Below are 15,203 nucleotides of genomic sequence, written 5' to 3'. Positions count from 1 at the left end.
ATAGGTTTGCAGTCATTCATGCGTATGCTTGTTTATCTTTGTATGTGCAGGTAGAGGGAACTGATGTAAAAGTAAAACTTAAGGGAAGCTCTGATTTGCTCTAGAAAGCAACAAAAATTAATCATCTTGCCAAATATATTCCTCACTTCCCATGTAGAGTACAGTTGGGAAAATCAGTTTCCTAGAACACAGAAAGGATTTAGAGTGGGGCTAAGGAAAACATTCCTTACTGACATGGTCATTTCCATACCCTGCAACAAAAGAGTTGACCAGCATTTTCCTTGTTGCTTTTGAAAGGACCGTGTACTCATTAACTTAAATAAAGTGTCAGTGGCTTGGAAATGGAATGGAGGTAAATCCTCATTACTGCAATTGAATTCATTGGAGTTACCACAAATGAATATTTTAAAGGTGGATATGGTGCATGGGTTTGTTTGATTTAACCTTAATAAAACAAGGTTGGTTCAGATACTACTAAGAATTGAGAACATACATGTGAACCTACTTATTATTATAATTTTATAAATGTTGGCTTAGAGATTATCAAAAAGTTTGTTAGTTTTCTTTCTAAAGAAGTTTTCCTAATAATCTTTATAGAGAGATGAAATGCAACTTGATGAAATGCAATTTATCTGCTTATTGCAATCAGATCCTGTTGCTTGGAGTGGGCAAACCTCAGTGATTGCATCCTTATAAAATGCTGGATTTTTTTCCCCTTTAGTTGTTTGTTTACTTTGTTTTTTCCTTCCCTCAGGTGTAGCTTTGCCTAGGTATCTAATGTTTTAGTCTAATTAAGTCTACTTAATTTGGGTCATCACTAATAGGTGAAATTTCTTTTATGCTATGCTCACCCAGTCCACACAACTCTCATTATGGAAAGATGGCAAAGTAATGATGAAACTCCGTCTCTACTTTCCTCAAAAGAGTTGAAATGAAAAATAGTAGAAAAATTAAGAGGAAATTTGTATAAATATTGACCTCTCTAGTTTGATCTGATTTGCTACCACTTTTAAAGGTCATTGCACGTGTAATTCCAAGTGCAAACATATGAAATGAACACAGTCAATGACCACTTTGTTTTGACCATGGTACATAATTCAAAGAATTTCATGAAGCTAATTCTTGATATGAGATGGGTTTTTCTAGTTCTTCACTAACATAATCAGTAAGGAATCTAGATCTATCCTTTGAGTGGAGGTCAGGTGCAGAAATTGGCCTTGTATTGAATTTGGATAATATTCAAAAGACTATCTGCAATCCGTATGTTTCCCTTCTCTTTTGTGCTACTGGGTCATTTTAAAGTAACTTGAAATCTTATCATCTGGTCAAGAACTTCAGATTTGAGATGAGAGCTTTAATATCACATAGGTGATCAGAGTGTCAGGACCCACGAAAGTATTTACACCTTTCTGTGTGCAAGTTAAATACCAACAGATATTCATCTCGTTTTATGATGAATGATTAGAACACAAAATAATGGCATCTATGAAGGAAGTACAATAAAAATGTAAATAAATGTAGCACTCAAAATATAAGGAAAAATAAACTTTTAAATTAGATTTGTTACATATAAATCATGTTTTTCAGGTGGCATCATCGCCTTTGTTCACTTAATTAAAGAAAACATCAAGAGATAAAAGATGAAGTAAGATTATAGAGGAAAACTAAAAGGGACTATCAGAAAGTTTAAGAAAGGACAGAAAAATAGACAGTAGAATTAGGATGATACTTCTTGAAATCAAGAATTTGCACTGAAAAAAAAAAACTGATTCAGAGAATAGGAACCAAGCAAGAAATTATTCCAGAACATAAATGAGAAAGATAAACAAAAGGTGACTGTCAGAGAAAGTAAAGTGTGACAACAGCCAACAAAAACCCAAATACATCTAATGTTATTCCTAATAAAGTCACTAGAGCCAATGGACACGAATCCATGGTTAGCTATAATGGAAGAAAACTTTTCTGACTTATGGATGATAAAACTGCATGTAAAATAGGTTTTTGGTGAACAGAGAAGAGATAAACACATGATAAATATTATGACATAATCTAAACATATATTTGAATTTAAAGAATGAATTAAAATTTCTTTAACATCTAGAGGAAAATGGAATAACTATTTTAAAAAAGAAGAATAAAAAGAAAGACAGTTTTGTACCTAGCATAAAATAATGAGACAGCATTTACAGAATTTGAGCCAAACAAAGATGGTAATTTCTAGATGTTTTACTTAATGAAAGTCAATTTTTCACATTTGACTCCCAGATATACAAAGGATATAGCCTACATAATTAAAAGTGCACTCCATTCAAGTGAAAAGTGAATATAAATAAAAATACAAATGAATTATATGAAAGATGGAAAAATTATGAAAGAAATAGAAATAAAATCTAAATATGGAATAAAATTGGAATAATTTATACACATGAGTTACAAAACAATAAAAATGTCAACAGTAATTTCTGAAAATTAAGATGTATAATGAAATAATAATTTAGCAATAAAAATGAAAATAAAACTATGAGGTACATCAATAAAAACCACAAAGTCAGGGTTAAATAGTAAGTAAAAATGGTTTGATTGCCTAACTTTGCATAGGCCAGATTTGAAAGGAGCTTTCTTACCATTTGTGTTGTTGGTAATAGAGGAATTCTAGTCCAATGATTTTCTTTAAATCTACAGGTCCTTACGCTGAAACTTAAAACAAGTTGCATGCCTTCCAAATGAGTAGCTTAAGACCAAGAAACCAGAGTTTATATTGCACAACATAGTATGGGGAAAAAGCAAAGCCAAAAAAATGTAAAAATGTGAAATAGGATAACCAGTAAAATAGAATGATAAAAATAAAACTAAATGTATTCAATGTAACAATACAAAAATGAATGTGTTCTTATTCTAAAAGACTAAGAATATCAAATTGGGTCAGAAATAAAATCCAACTCTGCTAATTACAGAAAAGTTACTTAAAATAAGGTTGTTTAAGAATTTTTTAAAAGTGTGGACAAAAATATTGAATAAAGGAAAACAGGATTGGTAACTTTAATATCGCAGAATGATTATAAACAAAAACCATGCATCAAGAGTAGATAACACGAGGTCATCAAAGATGCTTACTTTTATATATCTTAAAATATGCATGCATTTTAAAGAAACTAGTTTATTTCTAAGAATTTGACCCTTTTAGTTCTTTATCCTTTTAGAATAATAAGTGGTGGACATGTATGTCTGTAAGCGTTTATTATAATTGTGAAAAGGTATTAGTGTCATAGATATCCAACAGTAGAGAATTGATTATATATTCAGATCTTGGAATACTCTATTTGTTAATTAAAGTATGAGAAAGGTTAGTATCTAATGTTACTTTAAAATTGTTATGATTTATTTTTATCTAAGACACTTAACAATAAGATATATATAGCACGATACATATAGCCGTGTGGATTTAAAAATAGACTGGCAGGATACGCTGTAGGTGATCACTCTTTTGGTTGTGGAATAATGGGTATATTTGTCAGAATTCTTTTGACTGCATGTGACAGAACTCTTAACTCAAAGGGTCTTAACTAAAAATAATATTTAATTGCCCTATATAATCGAAAAGGCATGCATAAGCCTGCTTCCTAGCAAAGGTGGATCCAGCCGTTAAAATAATATGAGAAGAACTTCATTTCTCTCCATTTTTCAGCTCTGTATTTGCTCTTTGTGTGTGTGTGTATATCTTTCCTTTATTTATAATCCCTGATAGCTCCAAGCTTTTGATTTCTTACGATTGAATTCAGGAATGAAGAAAAATAAAAACATCTCTTTCTAGTAACTGCTACATAAGCTTCAGGAGTCACTCCGCTTGGACCACTAGGTGCTGCCCCTGCACCCAGCAGCATGATTTCGGGATCCTGTATTGAGCTGATTAGTCGTATTTGGGTAACATATATTTCTTTGAAGTGGAGATTGAGCCCCATGTGAGGCATGTATTAAGTGTTGGAATAACACTCGCCACCCTCCTACACGCACCCTGAATTAGGTAGAAATAAAAGTAGAAAAGAATTTTAGAAAGGCAAGATAGGATATACTCTCCTGGCTAATTTAATTTTTCCTTGGTGTTTTCCAGTGCTTTTTAAATGCTTTGCTTTGAGCATATGTTATGTCCATAATTAAAAAAGAAATATGTATTATTAAATATATTCCTGTGTATCATATATTCCTATCTCTTGGCTAGTCCTAGAAATGTATCCTATGTAAGCAATTTAAAAGGAAGATCTTCATTTAAACAGTATCTGTACTGTTTGCAAAACACAAACATATAAATGTAAAATAAATAATGGTAAAATCAATTCTAGTAAACTCTTCGATTATATGTTGTACAGCTAAATAGGTAAATTATTGTTAAAAACTAAGAACCACATGAAATACATTTGTAATATAGTATAATACTAAATGTAACAACGAAAATATATGCATACTATAAATCTGACTTTGTAAAAATCTTGGGAAATTATTGTAAGTGAACATGTAAAGTCAAGCATGATTATCATGCTAGAATAATTTGTCTTTTAATTGTGAACTTTTTAAACCAAAAAGTAAAAAATAATTGAATATGTTAGTTTACAGTTTAAAAATTATAGAAGCTTTAGAAGCCATTGGGCTTTTTGTACGTTTGTTTAGAATTCCAGTGTAACAAGCGCTATGGCCTCTAATAGTGAATCCAATCACAGTGAAAGATGACCACAATCATTTTTCCTTTCCATGGGTCAGAATGTTCGGCTAGTTCCCTAAAATGACAATGTTCTCAAAGAAATAAACATTCTCAGTTTTACTTCTTATAAACTTAGAATCTTATCCACACACATCACACATGGTTATTAATATCATTACTATGGATAGAATACTCTTTGATCAGCTGTTCAATTTTTTCTTTTTCTCTATTTTTATTGATGTTGCTAGACCAAAAATGGCTTCTATTTTATGCTAGACAATATGAGGTTTAAATCTACCTCCACTATTTACTGTTGGTATAGCCTTGGGAAGATTTCTAATTGTATGCATCTGAGATTCAACATCTGCAACAAGGAGCATTTTCCCACCTTACTGGGCATTGTATGTATGAAATAAGTGCTTTATGCAAAGGTGTCTGGTATACTGCAGGATCCATGGTGGTTCTGAAATATTAGCAGCTTCAGTGGCCAAACATAAGCAAATGCTGCAAACAGTTATCCTTCTCTGTCACTTTTCACTCTTTCCATTAAACTGTATGGGAATGAACTGAGTCCTTGCCCCTCTGACAATATAGAAATAACTGAGGAGGGAGATCGTTTCTGGGAGTAGACATATTTCCCTACTGGGATAAACTGACAAGGAGTTTGAAAGGTCATTCTAGAAAAACAATCCAAATGAGTTCTTACTACCTAAGATATCCCAAAGGATTCTATAGGAAATGAAAGTAAAAGTGACAGAAAGAGCAATGGTGTTAATATGTTTCTAAAGTAAAAGGCATATGCATTTCCTAATGTGTGGAAAATGGATACTTTGTATGTAATGTCTAGCCCTCTGGTGGCATTCAATAAGTGCCCAATAATGGCAAAGATAATGTGATTATTTCCCACCCCCACCCCCCACCCCCGCCATTTCAAGAACCCTCCAAAGTAAGGGCAGTCTATAATCTTTTAATACCTCCGGGTGACTGTCAAGTAGCATTACCTGGACTAAGGAAAGACATGCAAGCAAGATCAAGGTCATAGATGGTTACCATTTGTGCTTAGGTATTTTGTCCTACAAATTCTGAGTTCAGTGAGGCCTCCTGTCACACAATCACCTAGAGAAAAAGGCACTGGCGAAACAGAAGTAAGCAATTAAAATCCTGTTTGCTGCCCTAGGCTTGTTTTGAGTTCATTGTTCAGCACAATAGCTAGTTCAAGAGTTTTACTTTCAGCAGTTCATTTGATTGAACTTGGGACCAATAAAAGCAAGAGGCCAGATAAAGCAGCAGGAAATAGCTATGGCTTCAGAACGTGTAACTAAGACTAGCGATGATAGAAAATAATCTATAAAGTGATAGCTATTCGGTTGCTTTATTTTCAAAATTTTTAGATTGTGGAAAGGTAACAAGGTTTAACTTTTGCCCCTCTTTGTTACCTGGACTGTTATAATGAGTAAATTCTCAAAACATGGTGGTTCCAAGAGTCAGCATTGTCTTTCATTCCTTTCTTTCAAGGAGTAATCTTGATAAGTTGCCCTTAGAAGAATATTCTGATGGTCCTTCATGTTTAATTTGATACCCAGTAAACACGGGTATCAAATTAAACGTAAATAAATTAATCTGATTTGAGAAAGTTGTGAGGTACAAAGACATGTAGCATCTCATACCACAACTTTATGATGGTTCAGAAGACCTACAGCACTTAAAACTTTGGTGAGATAGGGAATATGAGAAGACTATATATAAAAGAGAAGACTTTAGATATTTCTAATTTCATGCTGTTTGTTGAGTTTGTGAGATAACTGTGAGAGAACTTTTTTTTAGTATAATTCCTGACTTGGTTTCTTGACTTCTTATAATAATGTATTTTAAGTAGGGTGCATGAATTTATTTTAAACATAAAGGATGGCTATGGTAGCCAGCTTCAGAGATACCTACCCCAATGATACTTCACTTCCTGACACTCACATTTGAATAAACTCCCCTCCCACAACTAATGGGAATGACCTGTGTAAGCATTAGAATTTTGAAGAAATGACAGTGTGTGAGTTTAACAAAGTTATGTGGTAAGAAAACACTGAGACATCCATCTCTTAAGTCACTCACTCTGGGAGAAGCTAGCTGTGATGTGTCAATGACACTCAAGCAGCCTGATGTAAAGGTCCACATGGCAAGAGAGTGAGGCATGCTGATAACAAGTGTGTGAGTGAACCAGTTGAAAGTATACCCTCTAGTCTCAGTCAAGCTTTCAGAAGACTGCAGCACCAGCCAACATCTTGATTGCAACCTCCTAAGAGACCCAAACCACCCAACTAAGCCTTTCCAAAATTCCTGATTGGCAGAAAAAGTGAAATAATAAACATTTAGTGTTTAAGCCACTAATTTCAGGATTACACAACAATAGATAAATGCGGTTGCTAATAGGAATTATACTATTATTTACAGACAGTGGTTATAATCATAGTCACTTTGAAAATACTTTCGTAAATTTGTCTCTTAGCTTTATTTTTATACAGTCTGTACTTTTTTGCAAGATCCCTTTTCCTGCTGTTCTTTCTACAGTGATGCTCTTGTATCCTTTGCACTTGTCAAAATTCTTTCTATCCTTCTAAGCTTGCTAAAATTCCAGATTCCTTCTCCATGTAACCATCTGCTCCAGTCAGAAGCAAACTCATTCCTCTGATCTCTTACAATGCTTCATTTGTACATATCTTATAACACATGATGCCTTGCAATGTTTTTCTTCTTAACAATATCCAGATTAATATTCTTAAGACCTTGAACTTATATCTTATTAGTCTTTTATGCATCATGGTTACTAGTCTTAAGACTGCTGTAGTGTAAAAACTAGACTCTGAAATGAGGTCAAGCCAACCAAAGCAGGATTCAAATCCTTATTTGCCATCTCAATATGTGAATTGCCTCATCTATGAAATGGGTGTAAGAACAATGAGGTCTCAGCATTATCATGAAGATATGTGGTGTAGCTTAGAAAAACACCAGGTATATATAGAGTTAGCACAGTGTAAGTGCTCAAAAATAATTATAATATTATGCCAAATTAATAATATTTAATACACATTGACTATTCCTTATGTGTCAATCTATGTTTTTTTAAGTGTTTCATATTGATTATCTTATTTAATCTTCCCACAAACCTTATGCACTGTCACACTCTAAGTAAAGAAAACGGGGCATAGAGAAGATGGAAAGCTTACCTGATGTCATAAAACTGATAAGTGACAGCCTGGATTAGTAATAGCTGTTCTGAGTCTATAGTCCAGTGCCTAACTAATTTAACATAATGCCCTGCCCATAAATAGGAGTTGAATATGTGAATTTAGTGGACAGATCCAAGAAGTGTGATTTATTTGCGTATGTTTGTCTTTGTGAATCATTTACGTTTTTGTTTACGCACATTAATTATGAAATGACTTCATATAAAAACAAAACATATGAAGACGGGGTATAGACATCACATACATTTCTGTTGGAATAACTCACTCCTATGCACCTTTAAAGTGGATAGAGGGACTCACAGGGAACAAGGATGGTCCTTGATTATGTAGGCAATTGGTTTTTATTACAAAGTATGAAACTGTATGTCCACTCCGTCAGTGGATCTCATCAGAAATGGAGTTGAGGAGTGTGCCACAGCAATGAATGTCATGTAACAAAGTTGTAATGAGAATTCATTTGTAAAACAGGGATAATAATACTAACCCTACATCGATTATTATGAAGAGTAAGTGACTAATTCTTCAAAAGCCTCTTACGTAGTACTAGGCTTGCTCAATGTTAATCCTCTTATTTCCACACTGCCAATGGGCTTTGTCAGGATAGGTAGGTTATGCTGTAGTAGCAAGAAACTCCAAAAAACTCATTGGCTTAAGAATAATAAAGGTTTATTTTTGCCTTACATAAAGTTCTTTACAAGCTTAGGTGACTCACTAAGTCAGCTGTCTATGTGATCATTTAGTACTGCCCTCCATACCAACATATGCTTTCAAGGTCACCAAGGTAGAAGAAGAAAAGTCTAACACCAGCAATTAAATGCTTCCACCTAGAAGCAAGACATGCCACTTTCAGTTTCATTCCATTCGTCAAAGCAAGGCATATGACTGTGCCTAACTTACAAGGATCAGGGATCCTTGAAAAGTGCAATACTTTCAAGTACCATAAAGGCAGAGAACCAAAAATAATAGTGAGCAGCTTTATCACTACCACGTAACTATTGTTTTATTTGTATGTATTCGTAGGTTGATTTGCTCTATCATTGACTCAAGATCACAATAGTTAGGCTCTAAGCTAATACTGCTTTAGCTCATTTTTTTTTTACCATACAGAGGAAAGGTAGTTGTTGATTTTGTGTTTTGTTAATTAGAAAGTGGATCATTTGCTATAAATTGCTTTATGAGTGAAAATTTACCTACAGTTTGTGTGTAAATACATGCATGGCTGTGTGTGTGCATACATGCAAACCTCCTTTATTTCATAAAGAAAAATGTCAAAGTGATGGATGAGCTTCTGGAGTCTCTGCTTCTAGCTCCATGGTATTAATAGCTGTCCTTTCAGAGAGGGGAAAATACTTTCAAAGTCATATACAGAGGTGTTCTTGCCAAATATCCATTGAAATCAGTTGGAATGTATGGATATGCCTTTTATCCTGAACCAGCTCTTCACTCTTCTGCTTTGCTGTATCGTATGAAACTAACTGAAGAAGAAATTTGACATATTATATAACTGCCACATGAAATAAATTTGAAAACATGATCTTCTATAGAGAATACTCTTTCAGATACAAGTTAGCTTTATTATGGCTTCAAATAAGCAAACATATTAAACTGCATATTAATATATAGACATATTTAGAAGTGATTTTCATGGGACCTTTCATATCTTCTTTTACCCCTAAAAGTGATAATAATGTATTGGATTAAGCACTAGGAAAAGAATAGCATATAACCAATTAGTGTATCCTCAACCAAGGCTATTCTCTCTTGTTCCCAAAGAAGTATGTTTTTCTCAGCTCATAAAAGGCCAACCATCTCTAATCCTTCATGTTACTTTGACATTTGAATGATGATGTATAACTTCGGTAAGATAAAGACAAATGGAAACACACATTTAAATGTCTGAGATGATCTCAGTTTGTATTTCATCCAGATAAAACGTTACATTTTCTTTAGATAGACTCCATCTTTAAATACTAGTAATGTCTTTTAAGAATCCCAAGCAAATGGTTTTTTTTCATTCCTCAAGTAGTAAGTATAATAAACAGCAGTGTGTGTGTATATAATATATACACACGTATATTATATATATGTATATTTTGTATGTTAGTGTATCAAATAATTACTTTATTAAAAACAATTATAGTTATAAAAGAGATTATTGTATGGTACATTGATTATGCATGGATTACTAATTTCTAAATAATATATACTCATTAGGAGCAATGTGAAAACTTGACAAATTAAACTCTACTAATAGATATTAATGGCAATGCATTGTGAGTAACTGATGCTAATTTTAAAATGTTGTGGCTTTGGAACAGATTTTTTTTTCAAGAATATTTTCAACACCCTGGTGTAAAGCTTCTGCGGGGTTATTTGACAGATGTCCTGTGAGTTCCTTCAAAGCAGGGGATGAAAGTATAGTGCTCCAAACAAGAAAGTGTGAGCAGAATGGCTTTTGGGCATGTGGGTGGAGAGGCTGGCACTTTCTCAGTTCAATTAAATGGAATTTTAAATTGTGAATTTGCACAGAGCTGAAAAAAGACAGCCATGTGGAAGTTTGTTTTCATTCTTAAAGTGAGTCCTCCTCTGCCCTTGATACACTCATGTAGTGCTCAGAGCTGCTAATGTAGAATCTTCCTGTAATGTGAGATGTTGGGACACATATGTTCACGTGGAAGAGACGGAGGTATGGAGTAGCTAAAACCAATTTGCTTCAACATGACGAGATTGACTTTCTAAAATACATGAATCTTCTCAAGATGTGTGATAATGTAAATGGTCTTAGCTGATGATTTTAGCTCTAGTCAAGATGGAGAAAGCACATTCCACCAGCTCTCTTCCACTAATTACAGCTAAAACTACATCTGAACACAACACATAAATCAACTCTCAGAAGACTTTAATAAGTGGAAAGGAAAAGGTGGATTGGATAGGGTGCTCCAGTGAAGAGTGCCCAAGGGAGGATGTACATGTCCTGGTCTGGAAACTAAAGCAGCCCACAATTCAGAAATGTCAATAAGCATAGATAAAAGCAAAATAAAATGAAGTAAAACAGCCCCAAGAAAAGCCCAGTCTCTCTAGTCAGAGGACTAAAAACAGGGTAATCCTGGGGTGGGGGAGGGGAGACACTTTTGATTGTATAATCACTCTGGAAAAATGTGGGCAGTTTCTTATGAAACTAAACATACTTTTATTGTATAATTCAGCATTACTGCTCCTGGATATTTACTCTAAAGTAATGAAAACTGTTCACATACCCAAAAACCCAACACTGTTTAAATTTCGTAGCTTTATTTGTAATCAGTAAAAGCCGACTACCTGTAGCTAAAAATATAAAGGATTCTATGATGTTACTTTCCTGTGATGTTATATTCTGCTTTTACTTTTTTATGGATCATTGGTTACAACCATTTAATATATCTGAAATCTCATAAGAGATGATTTTATTATGCTGGTGTATTAATAAGCAATGTTATTGGAAAGTCAGTACTCAAGCCACTGAGCAAAAATGAGGGAAGGGAAACATTGAAACTAAAGTATTAGAATTTAAAGTTATAATCCACCTTCTATATTTTGGACATCAACATTAATGTCCAGGATTATCCTTCGGGATGATGATATAACATTAATAGTACCATAATAATGTCTTTTTTTCTATATATCTTTTTAATGGAGTTCAAGGAACATGCCAACTTAAAAGGCTTATTGGCAATAGTAAGTTGTTTATCCAAAGCTTCAATACTAGTAGCTTTATCAAAGGCCTGGCAAAAACATGACCAAAAGAAACTCAGCCACAATCATCACAAGGAATTCTTTCTTTATAAAATAGCACTTATGTATTTTCTAGAAGTATCTTCTCACTATTTATGAAAGAATTTCACCTCTTTTGTTATCTCAGTGTTGCTAGTTTTGAACTGATAAGATTGTGTGGTGACTATATCCCAAGGATAAGGCTAGGTCTGGCCAGACTTACTAAGGAATAACCTTTACTATTGGGTCCCTCGAGGCTTTTGCATTTTGAATGGACAGATTAGCACCTAGTAATACTAAAAAATACTTTAAGTCTATATTCCTTAGCTTGTTTCCTTAGCTTTTAGGAAGGAATTTGGTGGACTGTAACTGTTCAACATGAATTTTTAATTTTACTATAAAAGCAAGGTGGTTCCATAATTAAAAGGATTATATCAGTAAAGAATGGAATGATTTTCGAGAGTTAAATAACAACACTGCAATCAAATTCACCTTCTGAAGGTGAAGAACTTGAAAATGTCGACAACTCCAATGAATGCATAACATTTGGTTAGTTTGTTAAAGTAACAGTCTTATTACATAATGGCTATGCATTGCAGTATGTGGTGGTACATTTTTCAGCTTTAAAATATTGACATATTATAACCTGAGATTGAAACCTTTATCAATTTTTCAGTCAAAGTCAAATAAATAACAGCAATGATGAAGTGCCAGAGGTTTAAAAAAGGCTTAAACTAGAGATATTTCTGTCTTCCCTCAAAATCTCAGCTTGGAACTAAAAATAAATATACTGTTGTTAACATTCTTTTAAAAAGGATTTTATGTGCACAGAAAATTATCAGGTTCCAAATGACTGAGAATTTTTGGGCTTTCCTCTCACTGGAGATTTGCAGTGTCCTTCAATGGGTGAATGGATTAATAAACTATGATACATATAAATAATGAAATATTATTTGACACTAAAAAGAAATGAGCTATCAAGCAATGAAAAGACATGGAAGAATCTTAAATGCATAGTACTAAGTGAAAAAAAACCAATTTGAAAAGGCTACCTAATGTATGATTTCAACTATATGACATTCTAGAGAAGGTAAAACTATGGAGACAGTACAAATGTCAGTAGTTCTGAGGGTTTAGGGGTGAGGATGAATAGTTGGAGCACAGGATTTTTAGAGCAGTGAAAGTACTTTGTCTGATACTGCAGTGATCTATATGTGTCATTACACATTTATCCATAGATTATACTCACAGACTGTACAACACCAAGAGTAAAGGGTAATGTAAACTGTGTACTTTGGGTGATTATGAAGTGTCAGTATAAGTTCATCAGTTGTAATAAATATACCACTCTGGTGTGGGATGTTAATAATGAGGGAAGCTATGCATTTGTGGGGATAGGGGGCAGTTCATGGGAGATTGCTTTACCTTCCCTTCGCTTTTGCTGTGAACCTAAAACTTCTAAAAAAAAAAGAAGTCTGGAGGTGGGCAAGGTATAGCTTAGAGGTATCAGTGGAGCACATGCTTAGCATGCACAAGGTCCTGGGTCCAATCCCCAGTATCTCCATTTTAAAAAACAAGCCTTAATTAAAAAACAAAACAAAACCCTTCTAGACAGTATTTTCAAGTTCCTAAACGTACATTATCTACTATAATTGTTTACCCCAACACACATACATGTCCCTTATTGCCACGATGGTATTTAGTTTATATCATTAGAACTCCTCTCTTGCCCCATTTCCTAATCCCATGAAGTAGTTAAACATTTAACTGCTACTCAGAATGCCTTGGGAAGTGCAGTACATTTCTACTCTGACTGCTTTATCCTGTGAGGAGAAGTCACTTAGAGTCTGATGAATACGATTTCCCTCTTACTCAGTTCTAACTGAAGATTGCATTAATACAAAGTGGGTTGGGAAGGATCTGGAAAGTCACTGGGTATGGAAAGTGTTCTTAGTCCATACTTACCTTTTTCCCCTGTCTTCCCTCAGGAGGTGTTTCTATATTATTTTTGCATCCTCCAACTTCAGTTGGTCTTTGCATAAAAATGTGGCGAATCCATGTTTGTAAAATTAACAGAACCCCTCAAATATGTAGGACCCCCAAAGAAATACCATGGAGGTGTGGTCTAAATTTGCTAACTCTAATTAGGTGCAGATCACAAAGCTATAAGGTAAACAGCTTAATCCTTTGCCCGAATCGAGAGTGCTCACTGACTGGATGCTGTGCTCTGGCAGAGTAATGGTCTGATTACTCTAAATCATGAAATATGATAGGCACATGCTAAATCTTCACTTGTGTCCAAATATTTCGCTCCTGGTTTTTTCTTGAGAATAGTAAAACCCTCAGGAGCGTCTGGTTCATTTGTTGTCTCCATTTTGAAGAACAATGATTATTTTTTTCATCTAAAAGTTAAAAATATACTCCTGAATTCATATTCCCTAATAATGTGATATGAACTGGGCTTCTAAGCTCCAAAATTATTTTGTTTTGTCATTTACAAAGTCATCCTGGAAAAAAAACTATTTTCTTGACTTGCAAATACTGGGTAGTCATATTGGGCTACTGTGAGATACAAGCAGAGAAAAGAAAATCAGTAAAAAGAAAGAATAAATGATGTGATTTTCCAGTATATTTTCAGTGACCATTCCTTAACTAGTCCCTTGATTGGTTTCAATAGGGTGAAAGTCCTCATGAGGGAAAAATACACTAACATTAAAACCACTTCCATATTTTAAAACAAAGGAAGATGATGCTTTTTTGTGGATAGATTTGAAATCTTTAATGTTGTACATTTTAATGACACCATGCGTTGTGTTTGAGAAAATAATGGTATTATTTTTAGAAGAGAGGGAACGACCCTTTGAAACTTATATCGTGATATACCATTGACTTCTATATTAAAAGATCAACTTTCTTTGTAATACTTTGAAATAAGTACGTTGCCTGAATTTGAAGGACTAACCTATGGTAGAAGAAAAGGTTTTTAATTGATAGATGCTTTTCATCTATGAAGACCATTTGCCCTCACTTCAAAAAATGTTAACCTTTTGCAACATAGAAGAGGAAATGATGTTTAACTATGTCTAGATTTTGGCATTCTGATGTCTCTTAATTGTCTTTTCTCAGCAGATTCATTTCCTTGGCCTGAAGGGCCACCTCCACATGATTAACAAGAAATCATATTACAATTTCTCTTTCAACTCCGACTTCCAACTTTTCATCTTCACATCAGACATTTCCTTAGTGTTTCCACCACTGCCTTAAATTTAGTATTTATTTCCTTTCTCCATCAAACCAGCACAAACTGTTCTCATAATTTCTACTAATAACAATCGTTAGTTATCAGTTATCTAAGACTGAAACCTTGAAACAACTTTTCTTCAACATCTGATCACTCTCAAATCCTTGTTAATCTTTCCTACTCTGTATTTCAGATTTCAGATTGATTTCTTACTTTCTAATCTCAAGATTCTCACTCTGATTTCTCAACTCCTGTCTGAACCTCAAACTGTACTCTTATT

The sequence above is a fragment of the Vicugna pacos genome, chromosome 4 (genome assembly GCF_048564905.1).
Source record: "Vicugna pacos chromosome 4, VicPac4, whole genome shotgun sequence".
Classification (NCBI taxonomy): Eukaryota; Metazoa; Chordata; class Mammalia; order Artiodactyla; family Camelidae; genus Vicugna; species Vicugna pacos.
This window is presented reverse-complemented; position numbering follows the sequence as displayed.